The sequence below is a fragment of the Muscardinus avellanarius genome (assembly GCF_963383645.1).
Source record: "Muscardinus avellanarius genome assembly, chromosome: 6".
Classification (NCBI taxonomy): Eukaryota; Metazoa; Chordata; class Mammalia; order Rodentia; family Gliridae; genus Muscardinus; species Muscardinus avellanarius.
The window spans coordinates 67,402,148-67,411,828 of record NC_137791.1 but is presented as its reverse complement, the minus strand read 5'-3'; the positions used below and the strand labels follow the sequence as shown (position 1 = coordinate 67,411,828).

Here is a 9,681-nt window from a genome sequence, read left to right as displayed (position 1 = left end):
ATAAATTTATTTTATATCTTCAAGTTATAAGAGCTTCAGTTCTCATTAGGAGATGAAATATCTAATTCTTTCCAATCATGTTTCTGTTTTTACTTTGGCTACCTGGAAGCTAAACCCCTAAAGTGAGACTCAAATTCATTGATCAGAGTATTTTATTCTTCATGTTCTATTCTATACCTTTAATCTAATATATTTTTGTTTTACTTTTACAAATTTTACTCATTTACATTCTTCTCCTTTATTATGTCTTGAAAAAGAATTATAAATAAATATGTAATTTTTACTTATCAGTATGATCCTAGCAAACCCCTTAATCTCTAAATTTCCATTTTTCCATTTATTAAAGTATTATTCACAAGATACTGAAAAACTCAAAATAAATTATTTATATTACAATATTTTCAAATGTTTGCTAATATTAGGGTTTATCACTGCCCAAAAAGAATATCACTGAACTTTGTATTAAGTCTATAATCCCAGTATTAGATAGATACTAGTGTTTTGGAGTGACTATACATTTTCTTCTGGGAAGCTATCCCATTTCTTTCTGCACTAACTCCAGGGAATCAGTCTGGCAAAAAGAAAAAAAAGCATCCTATGTCCCCAGCCATGGCGATTAGTTCTATATGGTCACATGACACACACTGGGACAAGCAACACTATGTCTAAAATATTCTGAAGCACAGGAAACTGATGCTTTCATGTCACTGACATTGCCCACAGTGAGAAGTCTAGCACTCCAAAGAGTAACCACAGCAACACAAATAAAAGCTCAATTGAGCAAAATAGAAATGACATTCTAATAACAGGGTGTAAGTGCCTCGATTCAACCACATCTGAAGCCACTTCATCCCCAAACACAGAACCATATATATGACTTGTCATCTTCTGCTAATTTATAATTTTAATTCAGGAAAATTCACAGGGCAGCATTCTTTAATGTTAATTTAAATGTGTCCAATCTACTAAGGCTAAAGAATTCATGGACCATTATATATATTTTTTTTTCTTTTTTTTTTTTCGGATCTGGGGATGGAACCCAGGGGCATTCAACCTCTGAGCTACACCCCCTGCCCTATTTTTTATTCTTTATTTTGAAACAGGGTCTCACTAAGTTGCAGAGGGCCTCACTAAGTAGCTGAGGCTGTCCGTGAGCCACGATCCTCTGGTCTCAGCTTCCCAAATGCTGGGATTAAAAGCGTGTACCGCCACACTCAGATCCTCATTATATTTTCTTAAAATCAGCCACCATCTATGAGTAAAAACTATGGAGTTTTGAAGTAAAAAAAAATCTCTTATATCTACAATGTGTTGATCTAGGTTTTCTTAGATGTGGATGCTGTGATAGACTAAAACACTCAAGAACTTCCATGGGAGAAACTCTTGTGTAAGAGAAAATGGGGACCAAGTAAGGCTAGCTATTTGTCTGTCATATAAGTCTGGCCCTAAGTAAAGTAGGAAAGGAAGAAAGATTGGATGGAAGCTTCCTCGCCTGTCCTGCTGTACAGGTTCAACAGGCCATTAGAGAATCCTCAGGCCCAAGGGTAGTCCAGATCTCCCAGGAACAGGCCTGCCTTCGTGCCCCTGCTGTAGCTGGTGACAGGCTGGGAGCAGCCTGCGAGAGTGCAGCTGAGTGCCAATCAGTGCTGCACTTGGGAGTGCAGCAGCACCTCCCCTCTCTGTAGCTGGAGATTGTGCAGCCACCCTGCCACTGACTGATACCTATAATGAAATCCAGAGACAGCGAAGTGACAGGCTAAGGAAGCAGTTAAATATGGCACCAAGTTATTAGTAAGTTATTAGTATTGAATCAGAGAAAGAATGGCAGGAACTAAGGCAATTTTATTTTCTGATAAATCAGAAACAAGGCATACTGATAGCTTCGTATGGGTTCTTGGTGCTATAGATAATGTGAAAGAATTGGCTAAAAGGTTTAGAAAGAACCTAAGTAAACCACTTCTCTCCCTTCCATTTCTCTTGATCATGTTTCTTTACCTTTCCAAGGTAAAGATTATCACTAAGGCAGATCTAATACCAAAAACCAAGGTAATAATCATGGTGTCATGATGTCAGGTTCAAGTTTATAATTCTCAGTTGTAATTCAGTTTGAATTCCCCAGATCAGAGCTCATATTAGCTATTTCTTTTATGTTTCTTTTGAATTTCCTGTCAAGTTTTAGAAATCAAAGTCCAGAGCCTGAACATACTTTCTGTTCCACTGAAATGTTCTTCACACAGTGGGTGCATACCTAATAACTATATGCATCTGGGTGGCAGGAGAGAGATAGGGCAGCATTTGATGCAGAAAAGCAAGACAACTGATCAGTGAGTGCTTTCCAATCTCCACTTACAATTAACTGTCCCTGGAAAAATTACACCCTGCAGCTGAGAGCACAGCTTCTGGGCTGTTCTCTTGCATCCAGGCGTCTATTACTCTTGACTCCTGATTCATGGACTCCCTTTCTGCCAATGTACCCACCAAAGCCTGCTGCTTCCTGCCAGGTTTAGATCATCAATTAGGTGTGATGTTTCCTGGTTTTATGTACTGTGGAGAAAGGAGTTTATCACTGTTTAAAACCCTTATTGTGATCTCTTTACATTCATTTTTTAAGTTGAATCCTGGCAATCTGATCCTTTCTTTCTTTTTTTTTTTTTTTTTTTTTTTGGTGGTACTGGGGTTCCTGGAAGCCCTTCTACCTCTGGGCTATTTTCTGTATTTTTGAAACAGGGTCTCTTAAACTAGCGCAGCTGGCCTCGAGCCTCCTGCCTCTGCCTCCCAAGTGCAGGAATTACAAGCGTGCGCCACCACGCCCGGCCCTCTTTCTTTTTTTTTTTTTTTTTTTCTTGGTACTAGGGATGGAACCCAGGGGCATTCTGCCTCGAGCTATACCCCCAGCCCTATTTTTTTTTTTTTATTCTTTGTTTTGAAACAAGGTTTCACTAAGTTGCAGAGGGCCTCACTAAGTAGCTGAGGCTGGCTGTGAACCCACGATCCTCCTGTCTCAGCCTCCCAAGTACTAGGATTACAAGCGTGCGCCACCACGCCCAGTTTCTAATCCTACCTTTCTAAGCTCCCTTTTAAGAAGAAAAGAAACAAAAATATTTTAGAGAAGAAAATCTGTATGCAGAGAGGGGCAAGTTCTAAGAATCTTGCCTCACAGCATTTGAGCGTATTTTACAGGTACAGCGATTCTGTGCCCCAGATGTTGAAAGTATTGACTTCAAATTCCATCTTAGTAACCAGATAGTAAGAGCCATACAGTGGTTAGGGCTCCTGATTTAAAGACCGGAAGTTAGGACCAAATTCCCAAGCATGTTATTTGTTAACCTTGAATAGGAGATGGGGATAATGATAGTATCTCCTTCATAGAATGATTTATGTGTATTAAATAGGAAAATCCCTTGATCTCAGGAGATCTGCATGATTCCTAACATATAATGCCAGTGAGTAAGTGTTAACAGGTAGCAGTAGCTTATTAGCTGTTACTACAGTTTCCAAATAGTAGCTGTCTCTCCCTGGATTATTTGAATCTGGGTCTTTCTATTTCACAATGTGTGTATGAGTATGGGAGGGGTAGTTACCGGGGCTTGAACCCAGGGGCATTCTACCTCTGAGCTATACCACCAGCTTTAATTTTTTTATTTTTTATTTTGAATTAGGGTCTCACTAAATTACTGAGGGCTTCATTGAATTGTTGAAGCTGGCCTTGAACCTGGGATACTCCTATCTCAGCCTCCCAAGTACTGGGTTTACAGGGCATGCACCACCATGCCTGTCTATATAATTTTATCTATAACCACAGACTATGGTGTTGAAATTAAAGGGTTTAGCCACTTTGTACAATGTAATGATGTAACAACTGGCTATGCCCTTCCAATAACAATTCAGAACAAAGCAGATAGTGTTCTTTTGTACCTTAATATATCCATTATGTTCTCTTATTTAAATTATTTGACTTTAATCCAAACAGGTACCAACATTCATACTCCCAAAATCTTTAACATCCTTATAGGAATAAAGTGCAAATTTGCATATGGGCATGATACATCACCACTGTCTTTGCTCCCAAATATTCAACATAATAGCCTACACACAAACATTTAAGCAATTAAAGATATATTGCATATGTCATAGATCTATGCAATCTTTAGAACCTGAGAATATGTGTGTACCCTACTTTTCACAGATTCAGTCCCACTTTTTTGCCTAGTCCTAGTAACACTGTGCTTAAAGCTGGTAGAAATCTAGATGATCAACTCTGACATAAGGTAAGCATAATAAGCAAATATTTTTTATTATTCATAATAAGCAAATAATATAACTACTCACCAATGTCTAGTAAGAAATGAGTGAGTTAATGCCCTTAACTCAATCCCTATAAAGAAAAAAGGTTTGGATCTATCATCTTCTTCTTCCAAACACTACAATAAGTCACATCTTTGTTGTGCTTTATAATTTGCAAGCATCTATATAACTAAAAAAATAGAAGAAAGAGTGAGGTTAAAAATCAAATCCATAATCACCTTAGCACTGCCTGGCATAATTTTATAGAGGTGTAAATTACTAATATAAGACTCTCTGTAAGATTAGCTGCGCAGGCACATGGGTGCTAGAACCTTCAAAAGAATAAGAATAAAGGGGAGACGAATATATGGACCGTGATGTTACTGACAACAAGGAAGAAGCCCGCATGCACTTGGTTCTCACTGTGGTGAGCCGGGTTGGATGAGCCTTCGACTGCCTTGAAGCAATGGTTTTCAAAGTGCTTTACCTGAACCAGCTTTACCTGGATCTTGTGAGAAATGCAAGTTCTCAAGACCCTATTTCAGACCTACTGAGTTAAAAACTCTGAACTGGCATCTAGCCACTGTGATACAAGCTAAAGTCTTGAAAATTCTAGCTTATAATACATTCAGGAAGACAGAGAAATTAACTTAAAAAAAAATTCACCCCTCTGTGGTTAGTACTTTGTACAAAAGGCCTGGTCCTGAGAGCTGTGGGGCCACACCACTTTCACCAAAACCAGCAAGGGAAACGAGTCAGACAAATCATCAGGTCGGAATAGAAGTCACAAGGAAGAAAGATAAATAAAGGACTGAATTAGAATCCAGCTCTCTGCCCTAAATACAGAACACCAAACACAGGTCAACCAAAAGTAGTTATAGCCAACATTCTTTCAAATTTCTTATTTGCAAGGAATTATATTAAATCTTTTTACATGCATTATTATGTTTAATACTTAAAACATCCCTATTAGAAAAGTACTGCTCCAAATTTTGCCAGGAGGATGCTAAGGTGAGGTAGTAAATGTTCTTGAGAAGATGGGCAGAGAAAATGTGATCAGGAGAGCATATGGAAGGCTTGGCTTTAATGGGAAAAGAGGCACTTCCCCATGCTCTCAGGAGAAAAGAAAATGAGTGCAGAGTGGGGAGGTTCATAGATTTTGTCTGTCAATGTCACCCATCAAATGGAAGACAATCCTCTGATTTAAATCCGTTAGTCTCTCAGTAGTGTTTAGGACACCAACCATTGCTAATTACACCTAGAATATTGAATTATAATTACCTGCTCATCTGCCTGTCTTCCCCATTAGTTCTGGCAATTAATCTCCTCACCCCAATCAAGCAAGCTTTTGGCACATAATAGGCACTCAATTGATGTTTATAAAGTTTGTGAATGGAGTGGGCTGTGGTGCATCTACAGGACCGCAAAGATAGCCACAAAGGCTGAAAATGGTGATAATGAAAAAATAGCTGCTCTGGAGGCCAAAATCTCTCATCAAATTGATATTAAACCACCTAACAACAGACTTTAAAGTAACAGTGGAAGCATTGCACAAATCAAAGGCAAAACTCATGGAAATCAGTGAAAATAAAACTAAAATCAGATCTCCAAGCAAACCTCTCCCTGAAGTGACTGATGCATATAAAAATGATGTGAAAAACAGATCTGTTTATATTAAAGGCTTCCCAACTGATGCAATACTTGATGACATAAAAGAATAGCTAGATGATAAAGGCCAAATACTAAATATTCAGATGAGGGGGAAATTGCACAAATCATTTAAGGGATCATATTTGCTGTGTTTGATAACATTGTATTGGCTAAGTGATTTGTAAGGACCCCTGGCCAAAAGTACAAAGGCACGGATCTGATAATACTTTTTAAGAAAGATTACTTCAACAACAACAAAAAAAAAAAAAAATGAAGAAAGAAGGCAAAATAAAGTAAAAGCTAAATTAAAAGCTAAACAAAAATAAGAAGAAAAACAAAAATTAGCAGAAAATGCTGAACTAAAATCTCTAGAAGATTGAATGTATGCTGAAATTTTCAGGTGACTTAGATGATTCAGACATCTAGAGAAGATTTGCATGTCCTTTTCAGAAATTATGATGAAATAAAATGGATAGACTTTATCAGAGGAGCAAAAAAGGGAATAATTTTCTTTGAAGAAAAAGCCAAGGAAGCACTGAATAAAGCCAAAGATGCACACAATGGAAACTTAAAATTAAGGAACAAAGAAGTGATCTGGAAAGTACTAGAAGGGGAGGTAGGAAAAAAGGCTTTGAGAAAAATCACTGAAGACCAACAGGAATCCCTAAACAAATAGAGAAGTCAAAAGGTCGCATTTTTAAAGGAAAAGGAAAGGGAAGTAAGCCTTCCCATTTAGGATCTTCTAAAGGAAGAGTACACTTTCAGGGCAGGTGAATGAAATTTGACAGTGATGATTAACATCAGGGTCTCCATGGAGTCAAAAAATCAAAAGAAGGAAGAGACAGACACAGAGACAGAGACAGAGATGAACCCTCATCAAAGTATAAGAAAACAGAAAATGGTGCTGGAGCCAAGTCGTTTAGTTTTTTTTAAAAATTATCCATCTTAGTTAGATTTTAAGCTGCTTTTTTGTCTTTGGAAGCTTTTTTTTTTTTTTTTTTTTTTGGTGGTACTGGGGATGGAACCCAGGGGCCTTCTACCTCAAGGCTACACTCTCAGACCTATTTTATATTTTATTTGGAAGCAGGGTCTCTTAATCCAGCTGAGGCTGGCTTCGAACCTGCGCGATCCTCCTGTCTCAGCCTCCCAAGCGCGGAGATTACAAGCATGCGCCACCACACCTGGCTTTTGGAAGCTTTTTAAAAAAAAAGAAAAGTGAATTAGGTCCACTTCAATGTCCACCTATATAAAAGGAAATTTTTTGTTGTTTAACTTGTCTTTATTTCTGTTATCCCAATGAAGTTTTTTTTATGTATAGGTCTGTTTGTTTTGAGGTGATTCAAATATCTAAAGGAAGATTCTTCCATTAAATTGTCTTTGTAATATGAGAATGTATTAGTGAAAACTAATAAAATATATACTATATAAAAACAAAAAATAAAATTTGTGAATGAATGAATAAATAAACATTGGCACTAATCCATTTGTGTGGCCTAAGAATGGGGTAAAGAATATCTGCAGTTAGCTGTGTATGTTTCATTCTAATTTTTGGAAAATTCTGGCCATAAATTTAGGCCTGGTGAACATAATTTATTCTCAAGGAATCCCTTTTGCTTTCAAGTTTTGGTTCAGTTCCCCTAGAAAGAGAAGTTGTTTGCAAATATAATTGTATATTTTGGTTATCATTCTAACAACTATTCTACCTCTCATTTACAATGCAAGATCCATGTGATTCTAGAATGACTAGCTTTACCTCCAACTCCAGAAAAGGCGTACTAGCCTAGTCTAAACCAATAACTGCGTTCTACCTGTGACCACTACCATGGGCTTCTTCTCGAGCATATGACCTAGGCTCATCAAGTCAAAGAAAATCACACCCTTTTTGTTGGACATTCTGGTACACAGATCATTGCTTTCTCAAAAATGCAATATGCCAGTGTAATAACTAGAAATAGTGTCATCATTTTACTACCCTGGAGAAATCCATTGAAGGAAGAAGCAAACACATAGAAAAGGATAGAATCAAAGTCATTACAGAATGACTCAAACCACAAATGAATCAAACTGTGCTTGAAATCCATACCACTAATGAACTTCTACGTTTTAAAATAAATTCCCTATTATTGTGATCAAAATGTGCTGGGGTTTTTTTCTTTGATGAAAACTAATTCTTTCTAACTAAAATAATGAAACACTTAACAGACCCCAGTTATTGCATCTTCTGTGTTCCAATAATTAGAACCATAGGCATGTTAACTATTGCCTCAGCCCTTCTATGAACTCTAGCAACACACACAAAAAAAAACAGTAAAATTTTCACTGATGCTATGGTTTAAATGTATCTCCCCCCAAAGCATGTGTTGGACACTTAACCCTCAATGCAACCATGTGAGGAGGTGGCACCTACTGGCACATGTGTAGGTCACATGGGATCTACCCTCGTAGAACTGATTAATAACAGTTATAAAAATGCTTGAAGCTACCAGTTTGATCTCTCACTTTCCCACACTCTCTTGTCTTTCTGCTTTCCACCTGAGATGACAACAAAGCCTATGCCAGATGGGGGCCCCTCAATCCTGGGCTTCCTAAGCCTTCAGAACTGTGAGAAATAAACTGCTGTTCTTTTTTTTTTTTTTTTTTTTTTTTGTGGCACTGGGGGTGGAACCCAGGGGCTTTCTACCTCTGGGCTATACTCCCAGACCTATTTTATATTTTATTTGGAAACAGGGTCTCACCAAGTTGCTGAGAGCCTCACTAAGTAGCTGAGGCTGGCTTCGAACCCGTGCTATCCTCCTGTCTCAGCCTCCGAAGCGCGGGGATTACAAGCATGTGCCACCATGCCCGGCTAAACTGCTGTTCTTAAAAAATGACTCAGTCTTAGCTATTCTGTTACAACATCACAAAAGAGATAAGTACCATAAATCCAATCACTGATAAGCCATTAGAGGCCACCCTTTCTTGTCCAGCTGTGACCAAGCCTTCTGCCTTTGCTGACAACTGCATTCTTTTCTAACTTTACATGCCTAATGGCTTCACTGTCATCCTTGTACCCTTTTTTGTGCCAAATAAGATTTACCTTTCTCTCACCAGCCTGCATTTAGAGTTCAGCATCCTACCTCTCCACCCCAGCCAGTGCCTGGTAGCCTTCTACTAACAGACAGTGTTAAGTCTGACATCATCCCAACAGTTGTCAAGCTACATCAATGGACAGTTACTCAGCCTTTTTCAAACATTTACAAATGAAGATTCCCCCAAATGTCTCTTACAATATCGAAAAGAGCTTTGGCATTGCTTGAGACTATTCTGCTTCAGATAAGCTATGAAAGAAAAAAGATAAGTTGCAAATAGCCCCAGCAATAAAAACAGGAGTGCAACTACCATCCAAGAAGTAATTGCATTGTTCTCTTTAATAGAACACATCTATCATGAGCCATGGAAATTCTATGCATAAGAAACTAAAAATGTTTCTATTCTTTTCCATTTTTACTTTTTAATATACTTTTATTTGTACAATGGTAGTCTCACATCATAAGAAAGTTCAGAGTGATAGGGAGATACATACACACAGAACTTGTTATCTTTTGTGTTTTTAAATCTTTAATGGTTCTCGTGTATATATTTTTTCTTCTCCCACAAAATCATGAGTATATAGAAGACAATGTTATCTTATATGTTTTAAGTCACACTTACTAAATTGAGGTTAAGTTTAGAGGTAGAAGGGTAGGTTGGCAGCAACTTTCCAGGAAG

The 9,681-nt window shown here is 37.8% G+C and overlaps 1 pseudogene across 1 annotated transcript; it reads left to right on the top strand.

The window, feature by feature from the left end:
• Positions 1-4,651: 4,651 nt before the first annotated feature.
• On the top strand, positions 4,652-6,732 carry LOC308264070 (lupus La protein homolog; annotated as a pseudogene). The gene is made up of 2 exons: positions 4,652-4,711; positions 5,754-6,732. The product of its transcript is annotated as a lupus La protein homolog (transcript).
• The last annotated feature ends 2,949 nt before the right edge of the window (positions 6,733-9,681 follow it).